The sequence below is a fragment of the Ranitomeya imitator genome, chromosome 6 (genome assembly GCF_032444005.1).
Source record: "Ranitomeya imitator isolate aRanImi1 chromosome 6, aRanImi1.pri, whole genome shotgun sequence".
NCBI classification, from domain to species: Eukaryota; Metazoa; Chordata; class Amphibia; order Anura; family Dendrobatidae; genus Ranitomeya; species Ranitomeya imitator.
In genome coordinates this window covers 185,180,135-185,207,424 of record NC_091287.1, presented here as the reverse complement: position 1 = coordinate 185,207,424, position 27,290 = coordinate 185,180,135, and positions in this window count along the sequence as shown.

Below are 27,290 nucleotides of genomic sequence, written 5' to 3'. Positions count from 1 at the left end.
TTTCATTATATAAGAAATGTTTCAATTTTAAGTTAAATACAACAATTCTTTCATTCATTTATGTATATATATATATATATATATATATATATATATATATATAATTATTTTGGTTCATGGCTACACATTCTTACATATATTTTTGGTCTAATAATTATAGTTTTTTAATTTAGCTTTGATAATAATAAAGATGAAAAAAAATTGTTACATAAAAGGACACACTGACATCTATGGGTTCAAAAAGAAATTACACCTATAACATAAAAATGTCCTATCACATGAAGAATATGGCTAATAAATAATGTATTACTTTATTTTTCCAAATATGAACTCCATATAATATCATTTAATAATTATATGGATATTATTGATTGCTATGGTAAGCTATGATATTATAAGTTAGGAAAATTACCAGATTTGGTATAGAATAGGGAATGAAGACTTCAATCAAGATACTGGAGTTAAGCTTTTCATATTTCTAAATTCAATTGATTCTTAAAAGTTGCAAGAAGAAAAAGCCGTTATCCAGAAGTTCCACAAGGTAACAATGCTATGATTTCTGAGTAATAATAGACTGTGTCAAATACAATTCATGTCACCACTCACAACTACAGCATCCATATGCTAAGATGTACTGTGTTATTACGTTTTTATCATGTTCCAGTGGTTTCCTATCACCTATAAGACTTCCATGAAAGCTGGTGAACAATCAGGTAATTGTCAGGACGCTACAACCCTGACATGTGTCCTGTGCACTAAGGACTGGTTATGGTGCTATGTTTAGCAAGGAAGAGTCAATGTAACCCTTGCTGTGCTGACCAAAGACGTCACATCTGTTCCAAGACCAGTGCGGACGATATGGAAGGATTCCAGATGATTTCCAAGGCGAGCCAATGTAAGTCCAGGTTTCTAAAGGTGACACTGCATTGATATTAAAGCTACATTTCATCTATGAACTTTGTTTTCTTATTTATGGACTTTGATTGACACATGACACACAGTCTCTACATATCTACATGCTATCATCTATTTCAAAAGAATTATAATAAAGATTGTTTTAAAAGAACCAAGAAGAAGATATCAAGATGAAGACCAGATGACATCAGATGATGATCAGACCTGAGATGTTTCAAGTAGATATAGGGAAGTATATATAATTATATATTTTATATGAATATTAGTCACGGCTTACCATAACATGAATTTACATATCATTATATTATTGAGAACATATAACAATATTATTATTATTATTATTTATATTATGAACATTAAATTATTTTGCCAAAGAAGAAGAAAAGAAGATCTTATTAATATGTTTAATTTGAGGGTTCCAATCAATGTCTGTCACCCTCAAAAGGGGGAATTGTTAAATATTAATTATTAATTGAATTATTCTTATTCTGTACTAAGCACATTGCTTCTTGCTGACATTACCAAAAGCTATTTCTATATATATAGCTTAGAGTATAAGTCAATGCCATATATAAAGGGAACACGTGGTCTGTGGGACATATAAATAACGTCTCTTAGGAGGGTGGGGGCCTTTTGTCACGTGGGGGCTGCCACCTCCTGCCTTCACCATCATTCTCCATGGACATGAGACAAGACACAAGGAACAACTGCTGGTAGCCATGATGATTTCAGACTTCACACAAACAGACGGTTTTACCATTCTGGACCTTCCGGAAAGATGAGTAAAAAGACCAGCACTGATATTTACACATGGACAATCTATTCATAACTATTTCATCTACTTTTATGTTTTGCTGCAATGTGGTTTTTCTGTGAACAATTCAATAAACCACTATACTTTTTATGAGAATACCATGACATTTTTCTTTAAGAGTAAGCACCTGGTGAATAGTCTTGATTAAATAAATGTGCGAAATAAGCATTTTTAACAATCGGCAGGGCAGTCAATTCCAAGTTGGCTGTCTGACCTAAACACCTAAGCAGGCAAGGTGGCAATGCGGAGGAGGGGTGACACTAGGGTCCCTATAAAATAGCCTCAGGCCACCACCATCATACGGGTTTGTCCTATCCATCTGGGGGACAGAGAGAGAGAAGTAACAACAGTGAGGACCTTATGGTAGCTAATGCAAGTAGGGACCTACTACGTTACTGTGCGCAAGGGGAAGGCTACTGATTTAAACCTGGATAAGGGGACTCTGGAATTGCCATCAGACCGGCCAGACTCTGTCTACCCTGTCATCCGGCACTCTGGACTGTGGATGCTGAAGCCTTCAGTAAAGGTAAAGACACTGCACCCATGGTGTCCTCCTTATTCACCGCACCTTGCACTATCCACCATCATCATCTACACTTCTGGGAAACCCTGGGGAAATACTTCACCTGTGGGAAGGTATACCATCTAGCTGCCATTCCATCACCCCAGCAAACCCCTAAGCAGCATCAGTCACCCTGACCGAATACCACAGGTGGCGTCACGAACACTACCACTATCTACAAACTCTACATTTTATTGGGTGCCCCTCATAGGGCCACGGTCCGGGTCGGGCCACCGTGACATCCCCATCGAGGGAACTGAAGGACCCACTACCGAGTACCACATTGCCCTTATGTGGGGGCGATCCACCTTCTACAACCTGTCTCCTCCATACATCTGTGACATGGTCTCCCAATGTCTGACTAGGTCATGGCTTCCGCTACACTAACCCAGTGTGCCGTCAACTACATGTACCGTCCCTGCCCACAAGCACTTGTCCACGTGTCCGTGGTTAGGTGCAGTTTTTCAGTAACAGCATTGTGGAGGGCCCTGGTACTGTTGTGGGACACGTGCTAGTGTAATGCGGAGGTGGCACATCGGGAGAAATAGTGGCAGCTTTGGACCGAGTTGACTGTGTATTTCTGCATGCGTTCCAAGGACTGGGGTATAGACAACAGATGGCTGCACTGGGACAGGGACATGGAAGTGCTTCTTGATGGTGCTAGTTGAGTTTCTGTGCAACTACAGATGCAGGGCAGGAGGCATGTTTGCATGCACCATGGACAGAGGATTGGCTTGCACGCACACCAGCGGAAGCAGTGTTATCACCCACAGACACTGTTGATGGAGCCTGTTGTTCAGCCAACAAACTCGGGTACTTTCCTGCCATGTGCCTGATCATGCTGGTGGTAGTGAGGCTGGTAGTTTTGCTACTCCTACTGATGCAGACATGGCCGGTGGTGCAAATGGCCTTTTTGGGATTATCGGCAGAGTCTTTAACCCCTTTATCCCTTATGACATACTATCCGGTCAAGGTGACCTGGGACTTAATTCCCAGTGACGGATAGTACGTCATAGGCGATAGGCCATGCTCACGGGGGAGCACGGCTAATTGCCGCCAGGTGTCAGCTGATTATTGCAGCTGACATCCGGCATTATGTGCCAGGAGTGGTCACGGACCGCTCCCGGCACATTAACCCCCGGAACACTGCGATCAAACATGATCGCAGTGTTCTAGCGGCATAGGGAAGCATTGCGCAGTGAGGGGGCTCCCTGTGTGCTTCCCTGAGACCCTCGGAGCAACACGATGTGATCGCATTATTATTATTATTATTATTTATTTATATAGCACCATTGATTCCATGGTGCTGTACATGAGAAGGGGTTACATACAAGTTACAAATATCACATACAGTAAACAAACTAACAATGACGGACTGATACAGAGGGGCGAGGACCCTGCCCTTGCGGGCTTACATTCTACAGGATTATGGGGAAGGAAACAGTAGGTTGAGGGTTGCAGGAGCTCCGGTGTTGGTGAGGCGGTAGCTCCGGTGTTGGTGAGGCGGTAGCTCCGGTGTTGGTGAGGCGGTAGCTTCGTTGGTGATGGGGCAGCAGCAGTGTCAGCATTGCTCCGAGGGTCTCCTACCTCCTTTTCCCTGCAGGCCTGGATTTAAAATGGCCACGTGGGGCCTTCTGGGTCCTGCAGGGAGATGGCTTTCAAGCTCCTGCTCAGAAGGCTAGCACTCGACTATTTGTGGGTGTGACGGTGCAAGTGAACGGAACCAGTAGTCCCATGCAATATCCAGATATAAATCACTGCACTCATACTATGGAAAATGCTTGTTGCAGGTGAAAAAGTTTATTGAAACACTGGTTTCAATAAACTTTTTCACCTGCAACAAGCATTTTCCATAGTACGAGTGCAGTGATTTATATCTGCAGTGCCTGTGTGATCGCTGATCTGACACACTGCTTTGCAAAGTGTCTGATCAGCGATCTGTCACTATAATGTGATGTCCTCCCCTGGGGCAATGTAAAAAAGTTTAAAAAAAAATATTTACATGTGTGAAAAATAAAATCCTGAACAAAGAGAAAAATATATTGTTCCAATAAATACATTTCTTTATCTAAATAAAAAACAATAAAAGTACACATATTTAGTATCCCCGCGTCTGTAATGACCCGACCTATAAAACTGTCCCACTAGTTAACCCTTTCAGTGAACACCGTAAAAAAGAGTAAAAAAAGACGCTTTATTATCATACCTCCAAACAACAAGTGGAATAACACGCGATCAAAAAGACGGATATAAATAACCATGGTACCGCTGAAAACATCATCTTGCCCCACAAAAAACAAGCTGCCATACAGCATTGTCAACGAAAAAATAAAAAAGTTATTGTCCTCAGAATAAAGTAGGGCAAAAATAATTATTTTTTCTATAAAATAGTTTTTATCGTATAAAAGCGCCAAAACATAAAAAAAATATAAATGAGGTATCGCTGTAATCGTACTGACCCGAAGAATAACACTGCTTTATCAATTTTACCAAATGTGGAATGGTATAAGCGCCCCCCAAAAGAAATTCATGAATAGCTGGCTTTTGTTCATTCTACCTCACAAAAATCAGAATAAAAAGAGATAAAAAAAGTCACGTGCCCAAAAATGGTACCAATAAAAACATTAACTCATCCCGCAAAAAACAAGACCTCACATGACTCTTTGGACTAAAATATGGAAAAATTATAGCTCTCAAAATGTGGAGAAGCAAAAACTATTTTTTTGCAATAATTGCAATATTAGTGTGTGACGGCTGCCAATCATAAAAATCCGCTACAAAAAAAGCTATAAAAGTAAATCAAACCCTCCATCACCCCCTTAGTTAGGGAAAAATAATTACATTTTAAAAATGCATTTATTTTCATTTTCCCGTTGGGGTTGGGGCTAAAGTTAGGGTTTGGATTACATTTACGGTTGGGATTAGGGTTAGGGATGTGGTTAGGGATATGGTTGGGGTTAAGGGGCATGTTTGGGTTAGGGTTTCAGTTAGAATTGGGGGTTTCCACTGTTTAGGCACGTCAGGGGCTCTCCAAACGAGACATGGTGTCCGATCTCAATTCCAGCCAATTCTGCGTTGAAAAAGTAAAACAGTGCTCCTTTCCAGCTCTCCCGTGCACCCAAACAGGGGTTTACGCAAACATATGGAGTATCAGCATACTCAGGACAAATTGGACGACTTTTGGGGTCCAATTTCTCCTGTTACCCTTGGAGAAATACAAAATCGGGGGCTAAAAAATAATTTTTGTGGAAAAAAAAAAGATTTTTTATTTTCACGGCTCTGTGTTATAAACTGTAGTTAAACACTTTGGAGTTAAAAGTTCTCACAACACATCAAGATAAGTTCCTTGGGGGTCTAGTTTCCAATATGAGGTCACTTGTGGTGGGTTTCTACTGTTTTGGTACATCAGGGGCTCTACAAAAGAACGTGACGCCTGCAGACAAATCTATCTAAGTCTGCATTCCAAACGGCGTTCCTTCCCTTCCGAGCTCTGCTATGCACCCAAACCGTCATCCCCCCCACATATGGGGTATCAGCATACTCAGGACAATTTGGACATCAACTTTTGGGGTCCAATTTCTCCCGTTACCCTTGGGAAAATACAAAACTAGGGGCTAAAATATAATTTGTGTGGAATAAAAATGATTTTTTATTTTCACGGCTCTGAGTTATAAACTATAGTGAAACACTTTGGGGTTCAAAGTTCTCACAACACATCTAGATAAGTTCCTTGGGGGGTCTAGTTTCCAATATGGGGTCACTTGTGGGGGGTTTCTACTGTTTAGGTACATCATGGGCTATGCAAAAGCAACGTGATGCCTGCAGACCAATCCATCTAAGTCTGCATTCCAAACGGCACTCCTTCCCTTCCGAGCTCTGACATGCGCCCAAACGGTGGTTCCGCCCACATATGGGGTATCAGCATACTCAGGACAAATTTCACAACAACTTTTGGGGTCCAGTTTCTTCTGTTACCCTTGGGAAAATAAAAATTGGGGGCAAAAAGATCATTTTTGTGAAAAATATGATTTTTTTATTTTTACGGCTCTACACTATAAACTTCTGTGAAGCAATTGGTGGGTCAAAGCGCTCACCACACATCTAGATAATTTCCTTAGGGGGTCTATTTTCCAAAATGGTGTCACTTGTGGGGGTTTCAATTTTTCGGCACATCAGGGGCTCTCCAAACGCAACATGGCATCTGCAAATGCAACATGACGCCTGCAGACCAATCCATCTAAGTCTGCATTCCAAATGGCGTTCCTTCCCTTCTGAGCTCTGCCATGCACAGTGGCTTACCCCCACATATGGGGTATCAGCATACTCAGGACAAATTTTACAACAACTTTTGTGGTCCAATTTCTCCTGTTACCCTTCATAAAATAAAACAAATTGGAGCTTCTAATGTGAACAAAAAGAGAAAAAAAAGCCAGCTCACCTAATGAAACACCGGTGCACGGAGGGCCATCCTGGTCAGACGTGAATACATGGTAAAGCTTGAAAAAATTCACCTCCAGCTCCTGGGATAAAATTTCCAAATTTCTTTGGAAAGAGCTCTTTCATCTGTCTGATGTTTTTATGTCCCGGAATCCTTAATGGAATTTTAATGTTTTTTCGAATAAAGAAATTTGGAAATTTTATCCCAGGAGCTGGATGTGAATTTTTTCAAGCTTTACCATAAATTGGAGCTTCAGTAAATTTTTTGTGAAAAAAAGTTAAATGTTCATTTTTTAAAACATTCCAAAAATTCCTGTGAAACACCTGAAGGGTTAATAAACTTCTTGAATGTGGTTTTGAGCACCTTGAGGGGTGCAGTTTTTAGAATGGTGTCATACTTGGGTATTTTCTATCATATAGACCCCTCAAAGTGACTTCAAATGTGATGTTGTTCCTAACAAAAATGGTGTTGTAAAAATGAGAAATTGCTGGTCAAATTTTAACCCTAATAACTCCCTAACAAAAAAAAATTGTGCTTCCAAAATTGTGCTTATCTAAAGTAGACATGTGGGAAATGTTACTTATTAAGTATTTTGTGTGCCATATATCTGTGATTTAAGGGCATACAAATTCAAATTTGGAAAATTGCAAAATTTTCTAAATTTTAGCCAAATTTCCATTTTTTTCACAAATAAATGCAGGTAATATCAAAGAAATTTTACTACTATCATGAAGTACAATATGTCTCGAGAAATCGTTGTCAGAATCATCAGGATCCGTTGAAGCGTTCCAGAGTTATAACCTCATAAAGGGACAGTGGTCAGAAATGTAAAAATTGGCCCGGTCATTAACGTGCAAACCACCCTTGGGGGTTAAGAGGTTAAATTACAACAAGACTGTTACGGTGAGATTCAGTGTCTTCACCTCCTCACCTCGACCCCTGTCTTTCGGTGTTCCCCAATTCTAAGTTATAGGACCCCCTACTCTTCTCCATCTACACCTTCGGACTGGAACAGCTTATGTAATGGCACGGCTTGCAATCTCATCAGTACGCCGATGACACAAAGATCTACCTCTCAGTACCTGACATCATCTCCTTACTGACTCAAATCACACGTCTTCCCGGTATTTCATCCTTCTTTTCTGCTTGTTTTCAAAATGTGGACATGGACAAAACTGGATACATCATCTTTCAACCATCTCACGCTGAGTAGACATGAGAGCTGTGTATGCATCATTCGGTACCACTTTAGTAAGATGGAGAGTTTGCCCAAGATCAAATGATTTTACAGACATTTACGGCATTTTTTGGCACATTGTTTGAGGCTGTGATCTTCATCTTCTTGGTGGGGATGTGATAAAGTTCAAAATCTTCATCAATACCATCGTTATCCATATCTTGTAAAGAGGAAATCTGGTGTTTTACAAGGGTCGTGGTTATCTACGTTTAGTGGCATTCCATTAACAGTGTTCATTACACTATAACAAATAATTTTCCACTATGACATTTGGATATTATTGGTAATATTTATGGGTGAAGATGAAGAAGCTTGGGCCATGGTTGGGTTTATAGTTATGGACGGTGCACTTCTCTTTAAACTTACTTTTTCACAAGCATCCATCAGTTTGTTTGGTTTTCCTCCAACACTGATCTGCTTTCTCTAATTAAGCATCTGATGAACATGTTGCACTTTGCCCTTTAGACAGACACGTGCGTCTTTAGCACCATATTTTTGATGGCAATTTTTTAGGCTGTGTCTCACACGCGCATCTTTTACACCGATCTTCTGACAGGCATGAAACACATTCTGGTAATTGGTGGTAAATCTCCGAACACTAACACTAGTACTTGGAGATCACCCGAGCGTTGCTCGTGTAAACCCGAGCAACGAGTACAATCGCTCATCACTAGTGGTGGATAAACGACTAATCATTGTAGTCTGTATCCTGGATCTCATACGTCCCATAGCCACCACTGTTATTAATCTTGTACGTTAACGTTCCTGTCATCACCATGGCCCCTTTACTGATCATTTCATCCAATGATTCGTCCGCCATATTTTTACTAAAAACCTGCACTTTCACAGCAGCAACTGATTAGGAAACCACTTTCCAGTTTTGCAAGTTGTTTAAGATGCCCGTAAACAATTTATTTTTTAATGTACTCACCATGGGGAAATGTTTGTTAGCTCATGCACTTATTGTATGGGCATTCCAAGTCTACGAGACCCACTCCTTTAAATTGGGCCTAGTTTTTAATGAGGCCTTCCTCAACATCTCATCATTCACCTCCACTAGATCACCAGGGTTTATGTGTTCCTTCCTGCTACAGCCATTTAAATTTTGGGAAAGGGTGTCTATGATCCACATAAAATATTTTAAAAAAATGTACCCCCATGGGGAAATGTTTGTCAGCCCATGCACTTAGTATATGGGCATTAAGAGTCTAGGAGACCCGCTTCTTTGTAATGGGAAATTTTTTTATGATGCCCTTCTCCATGATTCTTCTAAGGGGGGATTGTGTTGCATGCAAATTTGGTTCGAGGTGGCCCTTGCATTCAATGCATAAGGAAAGAGTATGGCAGGAACAACTGAAGAATGTGAAGTGAGTCTCCCTGTGGCAAACCAGTACCTGGGTTCAAATTCTTATTGGGGTGAATATGACTTGCATTCAATGCAACATTTTTTCAGGAGGCCCTCCTGTACCTCTAGTGAAAGGGGTATTGGGGTGCATTATAATTCTTGGAAGGCCAGCCACTCACTGCATAGGCAGTAACAGCATAGGAGACCCACTGTTTAATAATGACCCTGAATATTAATGCCGCCTGATGCCCCTCTAAATATAGGCTTTGTGACTTTAAGAGTCCCTCCTTCAGAAATGAAACAAGATGTTTCTCCTTATGTGTCACACACCATATGGCCAGCTAGGCTTGTTAAATGTTACAATGACATTTCCCAGTGAATGCATTTTTATTGGTTGAAAGCAATGTTAATGTTGAAAAACGCATCAAAAACGCTGCATGTCAAAACATAGCCAAAGTGGTGGAGGAACATTTCGGTCTGGGGTTAATTACTTTGACTTATATACAAATCATTAGCCTGGAAAGGATGTACCTTAACATATTTCCCAAATATATCATCAGTGGTACTGATTTTTGTCACGCTTTTGAGTATGGGTATGCCGACACGGACAGTAGCACTGATATCTACGTAGATTTTTGTGTTTGGTTTCCTTGCTGAACCTTTGCTGGTCTTATAATTGCTTTAGAAATATAGGAAACCATTGATTTCAGCAGCCAATGACACAAGCCATAGTGTTAGGACATTGTGGGTGTTTCCTGTTCCCTGATTGGCTAGCCGCAGCATGCACACATAGGTTTCGGAAAAAAAATATATTGCTGTGCTCTGCTTACAAGAACGCCACACCTCTGAGCTCTGCAACACCCTCCCATCATCAAGCACGTACCAAATGCTCATGATACACCACCATTATCATTGCTAGAGTGCTGAAAAGATTTTTGTTGCAACACAAATATTTTCCTGCACTTTTACCAAATGTTACCGATTTTTACCGATTTTATAAAATTTTGCTCAGGTTTCCTATCACTAATTTATGTTTGCCGATCGTTTTCCAAACAAATTCGCTCAACATTAGTCTGGATATGACCTGACACTGCCTTAGTACAAAGAGGTAGAAATTATAAGTACCATATAGAAGTAAGAAAAGAGCACAGGCTTTATGTATTTTACCCACTGCCTTTGCATAGATATAATATATAACAGCCTTTCTCTTCTGCACACAAACGAATTAAAAAGCTGAAGAACAATTTTGTAAAGAAGATTTGCTATCCAGCGCTGAAAATCCTGGAGTAGTAAGATGACACTAATTTGAATTGAATATTTCAGATTTCTTTCACGATAATAGATTAGAGTGACATGATATGACTCTCTAGATTATAACAATTTTTCTTTGAAATACACTGCAGCATTCCATGTTTTTCAGATGCAGTTTTATTTATAAAGATTAAATGAAATTCATCTTCTTGAAGCATATGACCAATGACTTCAGCAATCTCCCTTTTCATTTTGTGAGGAAGCAAGTATGATTGCTTTGGGTAAAATAGGAAAATGATAGATCCGAAGAAATGTGAGATTTTAGATTTACTCTTGGGTCAAAAATGGGTGATTATAGATGATTTAATCTTTGATGAAAATTACACTGTGCTAAAGATAAAAGGAGAGTAAACTGTGTTTTCATTGTATGAATATATTTAAGCTAGGTTACATATTAAAGGGATTTTCATACCTGTTTTATTGCTCTCAGGTAATGCCAGTATTTTTTAATAAACAGTCCTATAATTGTTCCTTCATAAACCAATTGGTTTTGTGATGAAACATTGTAACTGGATGAAATTATTGCTAAATAACCAGGCTTTATATAAAGCTAACTCTCACTTCCAATAAAGTTTTAAACATTAATTTTGGGCAGAAGTGCCTCATTATTTGTTGACCAAGAAAATGTTGTAGCTGTTTAGTTTGACCCAAAATCAGACTATTAGATCACCAGTGTGACTACGTCTAATTTTGGGACTAGGCCCTCTTAGGCCCCTTTAGCACATCAGTTTTTTGCTATCAGCCGCAATCTGTCAAATTTTGAAAAAAACAAATCCTGCGACTGATGCCGCCGGATCCGATTTTTTTCTCATAGACTTGTATTAGCGACGGATTGTGACAGATGGCCTCATTTTTCTTCCGTCATTCACCGGATCTGTCGAAAATTGTTTGTCCGGCAGCTGGAGACGATGGACAAAGTAAAATTTTTTGTATATGTCAAAAAATCGGACAGCGACGGATCTGTCGCCGTCAGTCATTTGCTCGAATGGAAGCCTATGGGTGCCGGAGTCATCAAATGACGGAATCTGGCAATGGATTCAGTTTTTTTTAACTGAGCATGCTTCGATTTATATAGGATCCAATTAGCAAGATCCACTAGTCGGATCCATCGAAAAAATAAATTTGTCACATCAGTTTTTCTTAATCTGTGATGGATCCATCGATCCGTCAAGCCAAGCTGATTGTGACTGATGTGTGAAAGGGGACTTAGTCACGAGCACTCAGAGAAGAGAATGCACACAGGTCATGAGCATAAGCAGTTCTGTTTATTGCCCTGCAACAAGTTTACAGACAAAGTTATAATCCATCCAAAGATCCCATTGGAACTTCTACCAGACTCTCCATTCTCCCATTTTCGGGAGTATGTCAGTATAACTCTTAGTGAACAAGCCTTTCCCAATATACTACCCATAAAGCACAGTTTATCATAACATCACATGTGAGGTAAGAAAATATTACACCAAATATGACATTTTAAATTCTCTACATCAATTTTCCCCATCAAAGGGTTTTTTTTGCTATCCACACAGGGGCTTTTGTCCCATGGATTTAGTGGACATGAGGTAACTTCCAATTGCTTCACCCATCCACCTTCAGTTGGATACACACAACCCACAAAATGGTCATCAATCATCTGATGCCTATAATATACCACAGATAATTACTTACTAAAACTCTTGATACATGCACTATTCCGTAACTTGGATAATACATATGTTACCACTACCTAGAGCAAGAAACAAAGTATTAATATCTGCATGCAAATGTGTATTACAGTATGTGCATGAAATGGTGATATCAATATCTCCTGTAGTTCAAAGGGTACAGCTAAATATGGCATAGTCCTGGAAGATATCAGACTGTGTGTTCAGATCCAGCAGTCCTACAGATTTTCTACTTCCATATCCTTTACAAGTGACGTATGATGAAGTATAAGTCTATTGTCCCATTCCCCATGTTATTCAGTGTTATTGTTAAGGTCAATAACCCTGCTATTCCCACAAGACAAATATTAGAATGGTCATTCTGCCGGTGAAGAGACCTTTTTGTAGTGAATGGTGCCGATTCAGAAAGACTTTCCCTCAAGTTTGATTGAGGTGGATGCGGTCAGCTGGACTTTAACCCCTTTCTGCCAGCTGATGGGATAGTACGTCAGCTGGCATTATCCCCTGCTTTGAGGTGAGCTCCGTTGAGCCCACCTCAAAGCCGAAACATGTCAGCTGTTTTCAACAGGAGGTGTGCACAATGGGCGCAAACAATATCGTGATCCACCCGTGCCCATTAACTAGTTAAATGCCGCTGTCAAACTCTGACAGCAGCATTTAACAAGCGTTCCCTGCCACACGGCTGGAAGTACTCGCATCACTGATCCCCGTCACGTGATCAGGGGTCATTGGTGCGTTGCCATCACAACCAGAGGTCTCCTCAAGACCTCTATGGTTGTTGATGGCAGCACACATAGCAGGCCTGCAATTCTGCTGCATAGAGGTGATCTGTGCATCACCGCTATGTAACAGAGGGGATCGAGTAGTGCATGCTTTTAGCCTCCTATGGAGGCTATTGAAGCATGCCAAAATAAAAAAAAAAAATGTGCTTAAAAATGTAAAAAAAAAATGAAAAATATATTAAGGTACAAATCACCCCCTTTCGCCCCAATCAAAATAAAAAAAAAAAAAAAATCAAACATACACATATTTGGTATTGCCAGGTTCAGAATCTCCCGATCTATCAATAAAAAAGGATAAACCTGATCGCTAAAAGGCATAAAAATCAAAAATCAAAATGCCAAAATTACGTTTTTTTAGTCCCTGCGACATTGCATTAAAATGCAATAACAGGCGATCAAAAGAACGTATCTGCATAAAAACATCAACTCGGCACGCAAAATAAAGCCCTCTCCCGACCCCAGATCACAAAAAATGGAGACGCTACGGGTATCGGGAAATTGCGCAATTTTTTTTTACATTTTTTTTAGCAAATTTTGAAGTTGTTTTTTACCACTTAGATAAAAGAGAACCTAGACATATTTGGTGTCTAAGAACTTGTAATGACCTGGAGAATCATAATGGCAGGTCAGTTTAAGAATTTAGTGAGCCTAGCAAAAAAGCCAAACAAAAAACAAGTGTGGGATTGTACTTTTTTGCAATTTCATCGCACTCAGAATTTTTTTTCTGTTTTCTGTTACACGACATGGTAAATTCAATGATATCATTCAAAAGTACAACTTGTCCTGCAAAAAATAAGCCCTCACTTGGCCATATTGACGGAAAAATAAAAAAGTTATGGCTCTGGAAAGAAGGGGAGCAAAAAAACAAAAAAGCAAATAAAGCTGCGGGAGTTAAGGGGTTAAATGGGCTATCATGGTCTGTCTATGACTACACAATCACTTGGATTCAGCTGATGCACAACTGCACTTGCTTTGGGTTGTAGAATTGATGAAAACACATGTTTATGCACCACATTAAATCTTTCCTCAAAGGCCTGGCCGTACAGTGCCTTGAAAAAGTATTCATATCCCATGAACTATTCCACATTTCTTCACATTACACCAATAAACTTGCATGTATTTTATTGTCCTTTTATGTGATATGTCAACACAAATTAGCAAGTATTTGTTAAGCATAAAGTAAAGAATACATGGTATTCTAAAAATGTGAAAAAATGTGGGAAATTTCACAAGATATGAATATGTTTTCAAAGCACTGTAGGCTGTCATAGTACCATGTTGCATCTATAACACTTGTGGGAAGTGCAGATCCATCCTTGGGGCACTACCAAAAAAAATTTCAAATGGCAACAAGTCAAGTACTCTGCCCAGCTCTTTCCCGTGTTCGCCATGGCATTTTCGACTTTTAGTTTAAATATTAAATGTCAGTTAAATTTTTATTTCATAAATCAATAGTACACATGAAAACAAGCAACTTTGTAATATTTTTTTCTCAGACATATTGGCTTCTTTCTCTGCCATAATTGATCAGCCATTATCAAAATTCTGAATTCTGAGGAAAAATCTGTGCTCAGTGAAGACAGACTGTTCCATTACTGAGACAGGAGATGTGGCTACTGCTGGTAAGATTCTATGTAGATAGGTGGAGTAAAGAGCTAGAGACAGAGCTATTCCCTCCGCTCCTTCTATCTACATAGGATCTTATCAGTTATCCTTTGGATGTTGTTACCTCCACCTTTCTGACTCTGTACCCGACCCATCAGCCCAAGGGTGTTTATAATCAACTCTGGTTCTTACCAGCTTAGTTTAATGTGCAAGTTTGGAACCCAGGAGAGGCATGTTTCCCCTTCACACTGTAGACTTTTATACCACAAAAGATGCATTTAGTAGATGATAGGACCCATCAGAGAAGTGTCACCTTGTCGGTGTTGATGGGCTCATATGAATTGGCCAATTTATGCGCTAAGAACCTTCACTTTCGTAAGTCATTTTTAAAAAATGTTTTTACTTTTTATTACAGTTTACTCAGCAATTATGATAGATTTTTTTGTTCTCCTATATATTGGTTTCTACAGAGTGCTGCTGCACTCCTCCTTTTTGCAAGTTTTTATTCATTGCAGTAGTCACCTGTTCATACTATATGGAGGTGCTGGTCAGGTTTTTAGTTCTATAGAATCTTATCAGCAGCAGCTGTCATCTACTGTCTCAGTAATGGGATAGTTTGTCTTCAATGAACACAGATTCCACCTCAGAACTGAGAATTTTGACAGCGAATAATCAATTTTGGCAAAGAAGCAAATGTCTCTGAGTAAGTATATTACAAAATTGCTTGTTTTCATGTGTGCTATTGATTTATGAATTAAAAATTAAAACTACAGTTACGCTTCAAGTGTCCTATTTAATTTTCCTCATTACTTCCCCATCCCCAGTGTAGTGTGTAGTACTCAACTTTCTAAGGTTTCTGCAGACTTGATCTTTCATTGGTTTGTCTGCAGTTGTTTGACCGTGGCACTTTTTCCAAACATGAAAAGATATTTTCACATCCCAGGACATATTCAGACACTCTCAACTTGGGAAACTTTATGTAGTTAATCTGCAGTCTCTGAAACTACCAGTGTCCTGGCTGTTGCTTTACTAAGGACTGTTCTACCTACTGTGGGGGAAAATAAGTACTTGATCCCTTGCTGATTTTGTAAGTTTGCCCACTGACAAAGACCTGAACAGTCTATAGTTTTAAAGGTAGGTTAATTTTAACATTGATAGATAGAATATCAAAAATAAAATCTAGAAAATCACATTGTATAAATTATATAAATTTATTAGCATTTTGCATCAAGAAATAAGTATTTGATCCCCTACCAACCATTAAGAGTTCTGTCTCCTAAAGACCAGTTAGATGCTCTTAATCAACTTGTTACCTGCATTGAAGACAGCTGTCTTACATAGTCACCTTTATAAAGGACTCCTGTCCGCAGGCTCAATCAGCCATACACTAACCTCTACAGCATGGGCAAGACCAAAGAGCATTATAACGATGTCATGGACAAGATCATAGACCTGCATAAAGCTGGAAAGGGCTACAAATCCATTATTAAGACCCTGGGTGAGAAAGAGACAACTGTTGGTGCAATAGTAAGAAAATGGAAGAAATACCAAATGACTGTCAGTCTTGGGCACAAAGCAAAATCTTACCTCATGGAGTATCCTTGATCATAAGAAAGGTGAGAGATCAGCATAAAACTACATGGGGGAACTTGTTAATGCTCTCAAGGCAGCTGGGACCACAGCCACCAAGAAAATTATTGCTAACACATTACGCCTTAAATACACATACTGGCCCTTCTGAAGTTTGCCAATGAACACCTGGATGATTCTGTAAGTGATTTCGGAGAAGGTGCTGTGGTCACATGAGACAAAAATTGAGGTCTTTGGCTTTAATTCGCAGTTTAAAACAAGAAAAAATAAATACTTAGGCTAGGTTCACATTAGTGTTTGAGTCCCCTACATATCATTTTTGCAAACACATGCATCATCTAATGCATCACGCCAAAAAAAGCTGCGTGTGCATGGGTTTGCAAGCATTTTTGCATGCATTTGGGTTGTTTATGCGCATGTGTTCGATATTTCCAATATTTTCCAGTAACTTTTCCTTGACATCAGACACCCAATGGGCGTGTCTCATGGGATTTCTATATATATAGACACACTGCACTAAGGAATCCTCATCTTTTGCTGCTATATCCTGCTGCAAGATGGATCTTGACATGGAAAGCTTCTATTATAGGCTGGAATTACAATTGAAATTGGCTGTTGCCTTTGCTTTTGCTTGTCAAGAAGAAAGAAGAAGACAAAGACTGAGAAAATGTCGTCGGCAACACCCCATCGTTGAACTCCGAGAGAGCCATGGAGCCTACCACTCGTTATACACCGAGCTGCGTGCAAACCCTCAGAAGTTTTTTTGACTACACGAGGATGTTTGAACGGAGTTTCAATGACTTGCTGCAACGTGTCCGAGGATCCACTAGTAGGCATGACACACAACTCAGTAGAGCAATTCCTGCTGAGGAACGTCTGTTGGTGACCCTGAGGTATATAATTGTGAAAAACAAACACATGTTCATAATATTATTGTTAGAAAACCCATGTATTAATTTTTTTATTTCCATTTTCCATTCAGCAGATTCCTGGCTACCGGAGAGACCTAATCATCTCTCCATTTCCAGTTCCGGATTGGAGGGTCCACTCTTTCTGGGATTGTTGGAGACACCTGCAGAGCTTTATGTGACGTTCTGCATCAAGAATTCCTCCCCCAACCCATAACTGAACTCTGGCTTGAAAATGCTGAAAAATTCAAGGACATTTTTAATTTTCCTAACTGTGTGGGGGCTGTGGATGACAAGCACATTCTGATTATAAAACCTGCTGGAAGTGGAACTGAGTATTTTAATTACAAAAAATACTTTTCTATTGTTTTCATGGCGATTGTAAATGCTGAATGTCGATTTGTCGCTGCGGACGTTGGATCATTTGGACAAGGAAATTACTCTCAGACTTTCAAAAACTCTGACATGGGCCAACCTTTGTATTGTAATAATTTGAATTTTACACAGCCACAACCTCTTTCCAACACTGAAGGACTGCCAAAGCCATTTGTTGTAGTTGGGGATGAGGCCTTCCAAATGTGAGCAAACCTCCTAAAACCTTACTCAAGTAGGGACTTAAATTACACCAAACAGATTTTCAATTACCGTGTTACGATTCCTGGAGTGGACCCACTGGATCATGGTGACAACCGCTCCTAGTCGAGATGACCAGGTGGAACCGACCCCTATACAGAGACCGTTAGGGGCAAGCCTAGGAGCGGCTCGGGGACAACTAGGAGAATCAGGGTACTCACCGAGGACCAGACAGATGGAGCAGCCACAGAGAAAACCCAAGACTCAGGACACAGTGGGGTTCACACAGAGGGTACCGGATAAAGGATGGAGCAGGGCATGCACTAGTGGCATACTGGGACTGAGCAGAGCATGCTCGCACTGGAAGCAAACAGGGACAGAGCAGAACACGCACTGGAAGCATACAAGGACTGAGCAGAGCATGCACCAGAAGCATACAGGGACTGAGCAGAGCACGCACTGGAAGCGTACAGGGATGGAGCAGAGCACGCACACTGAAAGTGTACAGGGATTGAGCAGAGCACACACACACTGGAAATGTACAGGGACTGAGCAAAGCACACACACTGGAAGCCTACAGGGACAGAGCAGAGCACGCACTGGAAGCGTACAGGGACTGAGCAAAGCACGCACGCACTGGAAGCGTAGAGGGACTGAGCAGAGCACCCACGCACAGGAAGCACACAGGGAGTGGGCAGAGCATGCATGCACTGGAAGTGTACAGGGACCTGACGTACTGGAACCTAAGTGGACCTGGTGGGAGCATGGAGGGACACAATAATAACCAGGCGCTTCCTCTAGCATGAAGTGACCTGATATACCCAGAGGCCACTGCCTAGGCAGAACAGCGCTTCCGGGTCAGAACAACCTGGCAACATAAAGAAGCCAGGAGTGCGAGCGACCACAACCTAAGCGGCCTAGTGCGCATGCGTGGGGAACGGGATCCCCAACGTGGCCGAGGTCCCGGAAGAGGAGGAATGCAGTGCGGGACCCGGGAAGATAGGTGAGTATCACTGTGCGCCATAATATACATGGGCACAAAGAATTGTGTGCCTTTGGCTTCCTGGTATCTAAATGGCGCATTTTGGGAACAACCATAAATCAAAAAATTGAGACAATTGATGAGGTTGTAAAAGCATGTGTTGTTATGCACAATTACAACCTGGCAAAAGAGCGACCTAACTTAGAACCTGAGGAACCTGCTACATTACATGATTACCAAGATCACCCTCTGAGGACTACAGTGGAAATTGCCCAGATGAGGGATAAGTTTGCTGCATACTTTATTTCTGATAATGGACGTCTGGAAGACGGAATGGTTTAAGCCACTAAGTATGTACCTGTAATGTAAAAATGTACCCGTGATGTAAAAATGTACCTGTAATACTTAAATGTACCTGTAATGTTTAAATGCACCGGTAATGTTTAAATGCACCTGTAATGTTTGCTGAATTAAATAATAAAATACCTGTAGTAAAACACCCATTACAAGTTCCCTCAACAATACAATACACACATGTGTGTGTTTGTGGCGGCGCAGCTTAAAGACGAAAGAAAACACAGATATTGTGCAAAGAAAATAAACATTTATTTAACAAAAAAATAACTGGGTTTAGGATCGGGCTCTATCTGAGGGTGAGATGTGGTGGACCTTGGGGGTGTGGAGCTGTGAGGATTTGGTGGTAGTTGATGAAGGGGTTACAGGGGAAGGGGAAACAAGTTGAAGGATGGGATCATGGATGGGACTGGACACATTGGGAGTAGACAACACAGTGGAATCATGGGAATGGATAGACAAACTGGAAAGGACAGACACAAGGGAAGATAGTGACATATTTGACAACAGAGACACATTGTTAGGTGAGGGTGGAGGTGATGGGTCCAATTAAAGCAGGATTTTTTGACTCCGGGTCTTCGTCCTGGTGGGAATGCTTTTAGTTTTGGACCTTTGCTTTCTTGGCCGAGTGAGAGTGGTGGCCTCTGTAGCAGTTTTCTGGTGTGGTGCTGGACAGGGCAGCGTGGTGGATGCTGCTGGCTGCAGGGGTGCTCAACTTGGGAAAGTGGTGGTTGATGCTGCTGGCTGCATGGGTGCTGAACTTGGGAGCGTTGTGGATGCTGCTGGCTGTAGGGATGATGAAGTCGGCAGCATGGTGGATCTGTTAACTGGAGGCTGTGGTGGCGGTGGATAGTTCGTTGTTGTGGGAGTTGAAAGTAGATGTTCGGCTGCTGGTAATATCATCCGGCCTGTGGATTGTAGCTTTGGGACTGCAGCTGCAATGCATGGCTGTAAGCAGCCTGGCAGGCCTGCATGACGTTGATCTGGAATTGAGGTGTAAGGTTTTCCGACACTTCTCGCTCTTTTGAAGAAAAGAAATGTTGCGCCGGTCTCTCAAGGTTGGCTTCCAGGCTGTCATGGCGTTTGTTGACATCCTGTAGAAGTGTGTTCACATGGGTGAACCCACTCATCAGTCTATCACCAAGTACCTTAATCCCATCCTGGACGACAAAGCTTATGTGCATAAACTTGAGCATGAGTGACCTCTCCCAGACCCTCTGCTGCTGACATGAAAACCCAACAAAGGCAGTGGCAGAGGGCTGTGAGAGGGGAAACCTGATAAACTGGCAGCTGCCTGTTCCTCAACCTGTGAGGCCTGACAGGTTGCCACATTGCTGGTGGATGATTGGTATTGTGCCTGTTCATTGGCTGGTAAATAAGGGTCTGCTCCAACAGAGGATTATCCAGGTTGTGTGGTGCTGCACCAGGTTCTGTGGTGAAAAAAAAGAAAAATATTAGGAAAACACAAAAAAAGTTAAATAATAGTAGGACAACACAAAAGATACTCACGTTCACAAAGCAAGCGCAGGCCTCAGAAAAGCAAGGTTCCGGTGGTATTTGTATTTTCTGAGTATCCTTTGAGCAGCACCACTTTTAACCTGGTTCTCCTGTCTAATGTCCTTGTTGAAGCGATCCTTCATTGAGCACCAACGCACTCTTATTCTCTCCATTTTGAAGGGGGAAATTTACAGTTTCACTGGCACGTTACCCCACATTACAATACTTACCAAAATCATTTCTGGTACATGGCGTGGCACGGTCCCAATCATGCAGCAGTGATCTGGCCACTTTTTCCCAGAGTCGTCGAATCACAGCAATGTCGGAGTGCTGACGATCACGGGTGTCCCACAGCGGTACTCGCTCTTGTACAAGATGAATTAGTTGCTCATTCTCAATGTCCTGTTTGGCTTCTTCCCATTGTGGAACCTATAGATCCAATAAAACAAAATAATTTTAAGTAAAAATGAAACAAAAATCAATTACAATTCTGATGAAAAGAATACTTACACCAAGTCATGTGTCCTCCTGAGACACATGAGCCTGACGACCCTGGGAAGATTCATTTCCACTCGACTGCTCCTGCTCTTCATTAGTGGACAGTACCTGTAAAAAAATTGCATGATTTAACACAGGTATAGTATTGCCAGTCAATACATACCAATCAGTATACCAAATGTGATTTACATAATCGGTGTCATGTCCACCCTGGGAAGCAGTCACTTCTTCACTTGGGGACATGGTTGAAGTGCAGGCAGCAGACAAGTGAAACACTCCAGAAAAAAAAATAAAACAAAATTTTAACTTGTTAAGAGCCAAACAAAATGTAGCCCCCCCCCCCAAAAAAAAAGGACACCAATACTTACATTACAGGCAGTAGTCCAACAGCACAGCAGTCAGCACAGGACAGGGACAGACGGCAGCACCAGGTCAGATGGAAGCACCAGGAGACAACCAGTCTAAAGGAACAGAAAAAAATTAAGAGAGACAGACATTTTCAAAGGTTCTATACTTACATAACCAGTGTTGTCCTCACCAGAACAGCAGCACCAGGAGAGATGCCAGCACCAGAGACAGCAGTACCAGGACAGATGGCAGCACAAGGAGAGATGCCAGAACCAGGAGAGATGGCAGCAGCAGGAGAAATGGCAGAACCAGGAGACAAACAGTATTGTGCTTCCGTCCAGAGTCTTGTGCTTCTGTCCAGAGTCTTATGCTTCCTTAGAGAGTCTTGTGCTTCCGTCCAGAGTTTTTGCTTCCGTCTATAGTCATGTGTTTCCGTGCAGTCTTGTGCTTCTGTGCAGAGTCTTATGCTTCCTTAGAGAGTCTTGTGCTTCTGTCCAGAGTCTTCTGTTTCCATCCAGAGTCTTGAGAGAAATGGACTACCTGTCTCCACACACCCTTTTAAACATCAGTGATTTTGCAGGTGGTAACGTAGTTTCCTGGACATGATTAGTGTGAAGTGCGCATTGAATTTCAAACGCATGCGTATGCATGTCCTTGGATACCAATGCGTTCCCACAGACAGTAATGTGGGGGTTTTTTACGCAATCATCCACAATCATCAGCATGCGGAGATTTGTGCAATATTTGACACCTCCAAAAATCCAACATGTTGCATTCGCCACACCCTGCCACACACCGCAAAAAGACACATGCATGCGCAAAAGCATGTGAACGCATGCAAACGCATATTCTTGCGCATACCATGTTAAATATATGCACACATGACGCATGCGGATCTATACAAATGAAATGCTGTGCGCACAGACACAAAAGTGAAACCAGCCTTAGCTCACCGTTCTCGTCGCACTCCAGGGATATGTCTGTCCGCCTGGGTCACGGTTCAGCAGCGGCAGCAACGAAACAGCAACATGTTTTAGCCTATAAGGCATTAGTCGTGGTCTCTAAGGCCTTATACAACTCCTGGCAAAAATTATGTAATCACCGGCTTTGGAGGATGTTCATTCAGTTGTTTAAATTTGTAGAAAAAAATCAGATCACAGACATGGCACAAAACTAAAGTCATTTCAAATGGCAACTTTCTGCCTTGAAGAAACACTAAAGAAATCAAGAACAAAAAATGTGGTAGTCAGTAATGGTTAATTTTTTTAACCAAGCATAGTGGAAAAATTATGGAGTCACTCAATTCTGAGGAAAAAATTATGGAATCACCCTGTAAATTTTCTTACCCAAAAATAACACCTGCATCAAATTAGATCTGCTCGTTAGTCTTCATCTAAAAAAGAGTGATCATACCTTGGAGAGCTGTTGCACCAAGTGGACTTGCATGTAAAGTAAGCTGCGGAGACACCATCACGTGTTTCTCAACGTAAGCAATGAATAGCCAGGCCTTTCCCCGGGAAGGAACAACCACGGGAAGGGCAGCATCCAATAAAGGAAAACATCCAATAAAGGAAAACCACCTATGCCAAGCATGGTATTCATCCACAGACAGCTGTTTCGGGGTTTTTGCCCCTCATCAGTGTGGAGTAGGAAACTGGCTATTAGGAGCAGTGCCTACTAAAAGGCTGTGAAGGTACAGATGAATGACCTCGGGGAGACCAAAACATCCAACACCGCGGAGACACCATCACGTGTTTCTCAACGCAGTGATCCAGAACACTGCCCCCATCCCTTATGGGAAATATGCAAATGCATGTAACGTAAGCTGCGGAGACACCATCACGTGTTTCTCAACGCAAGCAATGAATAGCCAGGCCTATTGCATTCCCATAAGGATCACTGCATTGAGAAACACGTGATGGTGTCTCCGCGGTGTTTTGGTCTCCCCGAGGTCATTCATCTGTACCTTCACAGCCTTTTACTAGGCACTGCTCCTAATAGCCAGTTTCCTACTCCACACTGATGAGGGGCAAAACCCCCGAAACAGCTGTCTGTGGATGGATACCATGCTTGGCATAGGTGGTTTTCCTTTATTGGATGTTTTCCTTTATTGGATGCTGTCCTTCCCGTGGTTGTTCCTTCCCGGGGAAAGGCCTGGCTATTCATTGCTTGCATTGAGAAACACGTGATGGTGTCTCCGCAGCTTACTTTACATGCATTTGCATATTTACCTTAAGTGATGGGGGCAGTGTTCTGGATCACTGCGTTGAGAAACATGTGATGGTGTCTCCGCGGTGTTGGATGTTTTGGTCTCCCCGAGGTCATTCATCTGTACCTTCGCACCAAGTGGACTGACATGAATCATGGCTCCAACATGAGAGATGTCAATTGAAATAAAGGAGAGGATTACCAAACTCTTAAAAGAGGGTAAATCATCACGCGATGTTGCAAAAAATGTTGGTTGTTCACAGTCAGCTGTGTCAAAATTTGGACCAAATACAAACAACATGGGAAGGTTGATAAAAGCAAACATGCTGGTATACCAAGGAAGATATCAATCACTCAAGACCGGAAACCTAAAGCAATATGTCTCCTAAACAGAAAATGCACAACAAAACAAATGAGGAATGAATGGGTGGAAACTGGAGTCAATGTCTGTGAACGAAATGTAAGAAACAGCTTAAAGGTAATGGGATTTACATACAGAAAAGCTAAATGAAAGCCATCATTAACACCTAAACAGAAAAAAACAAGGTTATAATGGGCTAAGGAAAAGCAATCGTGGACTGTGGACGACTGGATGAAAGTCATATTCAGTGATGAATCGTGAATCTGCATTGGGCAAGGTGATGATGCTGGAACTTTTGTTTGGTGCTGTTCCAATGAAATTTATAAAGATGACTGCCTGAAGAGAACATGCAAATTTCCACAGTCATTGATGATATGGGACTGCATGTCAGGTAAAGGCACTTTGGAGATGGCTGTCATTACATCTTCAATAAATGCACAAGTTTATGTTAATATTTTGGACACTTTTCTTATCCCATCAATTAAAAGGATGTTGGGGGATGATGAAATCATTTTTCAAGATTATAATGCATCCTGCCATAGAGCAAAAACTGTGAAAACATTTCTTGAAAAAAGACACATAAGGTCATTGTCATGACCTGCAAATAGTCCGGTTCTCAATCCAATTGAAAATCTTTTGGTGGAAGCTGAAGGAAATGGTCCATGACAAGGCACCAGCCTGCAAAGCAGATCTGGCAACAGCAATCAGAGAAGGTTAGAGCCAGATTGATGAAGAGTACTGTTTGACACTCATTAAGTCCATGTCTCAGAGACTACAAGCTGTTATAAAAGCCCGAGGTGGTGCAACAAAATACTAGTGATGTGTTGGAGGGTTTTTTGTTTGTTTGTTTTTCATGATTCCATAATTGAGTCACTCCATAATTGTTCCCCTACGCTTGGTTAAAAAAAAGTAACCATTAATGACTACCACAATTTTTGTTCTTGATTTATTTTAGTGTTTCTTAAAGCCAGAAAGTGGCCGTTTGAAATTAGTTTTGTGCCATGTCTGTGATCTGCTTTTTTTCTACAAAATTAAACAACTGAATGAACATCCTCCAAGGCCGGTGATTACATCATTTTTGCCGGGGGTTGTAGGCCGAAACATGTTGTTCCAGTTGTCCATTGGTTTGATATGACTGCATGTAACTGTACTTTTTTAGATTTTTTAACTATTTCTCAATAAAATGGAAGTTTTATAATCAATTAGACCTTTGAAGGTGCAGCGGATCATCGCCGTGTCATATATTTTTTGTCTGGATTTGGCATTAACTCAACTCACCATGTCTGGAGGAAGAGAAGTGCTACCTATAAACAAAAGAACACCATCCCCACCATCAAGCATAGAGATGGAAACATTATGTGTTGGGGGTATTTCTCTGCTAAGGGCACATGACTACTTCACCTCATCAATGGAAGAATTTATGGAGCCATGTACCGCAAAATCCTGAGTGACAACCTCCTTCCCTCTAGCAGGACATTAAAGGGAACCTGTCACCCCGTTTTTTAAGATTGAGATAAAAATACTGTTAAATAGGGCCTGCGCTGTGCGTTACAATAGTGTATGTAGTGTACCCTGATTCCCCACCTATGCTGCGAAATACATTACCAAAGTCGCCGTTTTCGCCTATCAATCAGGCTGGTCAGGTCAGGTGGGCGTGGTGACATCGCTCTTTTCTTCCCCAGCTTTCCGTTGGTGGCGTAGTGGTGTGCGCATGTCCAAGTTCCGAATCCCCTGCGCGCACGTGAAGATACAGAGCGCGATCTGTGCTATTATCACTGTCAACGGTGGGGGTGGCCATCTTCCTGGGGCCGCGCGTGCGCAGATGGAGTGCTTTGCTGCACGGGGCTTCAGGAAAATGGCCGCGGGATGCCACGCGTGCGCATTAGAGATCGCGGCGGCCATTTTCCCAAAGCCGAGATGCAAACTCGGCTTTGGGAAAATGGCCGCCGCGATCACTTCTGCGCACGCGCGGCATCCCGCAGCCATTTTCCTGAAGCCCCGTGCAGCAGAGCACTCCATCTGCGCACGCGCGGCCCCAGGAAGATGGCCGCCCCCACCGATGACAGGGATAATAGCGCAGATCGCGCGCTGTTTCTTCACGTGCGCGCAGGGGATTTGGAACTTGGACATGCGCACACCACTACGCCACCAACAGAAAGCTGGGGAAGAAAAGAGCGATGTCACCACGCCCACCTGACCTGACCAGCCTGATTGACAGGCGAAAATGGTGACTTTGGTAATGTATTTCACAGCATAGGTGGTGAATCAGGGTACACTACATACACTATTGTAACGCACAGCGCAGGCCCTATTTAACAGTATTTTTATCTCAATCTTAAAAAATGGGGTGACAGGTTCCCTTTAAAATGGGTTGTCGCTGGGTTTTCCAGCAAGACAATAACCCAAATCATATAGCCAAGGCAACAAAGGAGTTGCTCAAAAAGAACACATTAAGGTCATGCAGTGGTCTAGCCAATCTCCAGACCTTAATCCCATAGAAAACTTATGGAAGGAGTTGAAACTCCGAGCTGCCAAGCGACAGCCTCAAAATCTTAATAATTTAGAAATGGTCTGAAAAGAGGAGTGGACTAAAATTCCTCCTGACATGTGCGCAAACCTTATCATCAACTACAAAAACGTCTGACTGTTGTGCTTGTCAACAAGGGTTTTTGCCACCAAGTATTACAGTAAGTCTTGTTTGCCAGAGGGATCAAATACTTATTTCTCACTGCAAAATGCAAATACATTTTTATAATTTATACAATGTGATTTTCTGCATTTTATTTTTGATCTTCTATCTCTCAACGCTAAAATTAACCTACCATTAAAATTATAGATTGTTCATGTCTTTGTCAGTGGGCAAACTTGCAAAATCAGCAATGAATCAAATACTTACAGTATTTCCCCCACTGTATGTTGTGCTGTGTACAGATGAGGCAGGACTGTATGTGTTTAAATACTACATGACTGAAACTGGGAGCAATCCAGGAGGCATTTAACATGTTACATATGTGACATTTGCGGAAAAAAACTCATCCTTACTTTCCCATACTTCATATGAGTTCAGTTCAACTATCATTTTCTTTTTGAGTTCATTCTCTAATTGGACAGCCTATTACTGAAGGGATTCCAAAACATCTTGTCTCATCATGACTGGGACTTGCTGACCATTTCCACTGTCTTCTGTTCCCTAGCCTGCCTTGCCACTGTTTTAGCAGCCTCATCTGCCCATCTGTTGCTCTCTACTAGTGATGAGTGAACCTTTCAAGGTTTGGTTTGGTTCAGATTCACCGTTCGT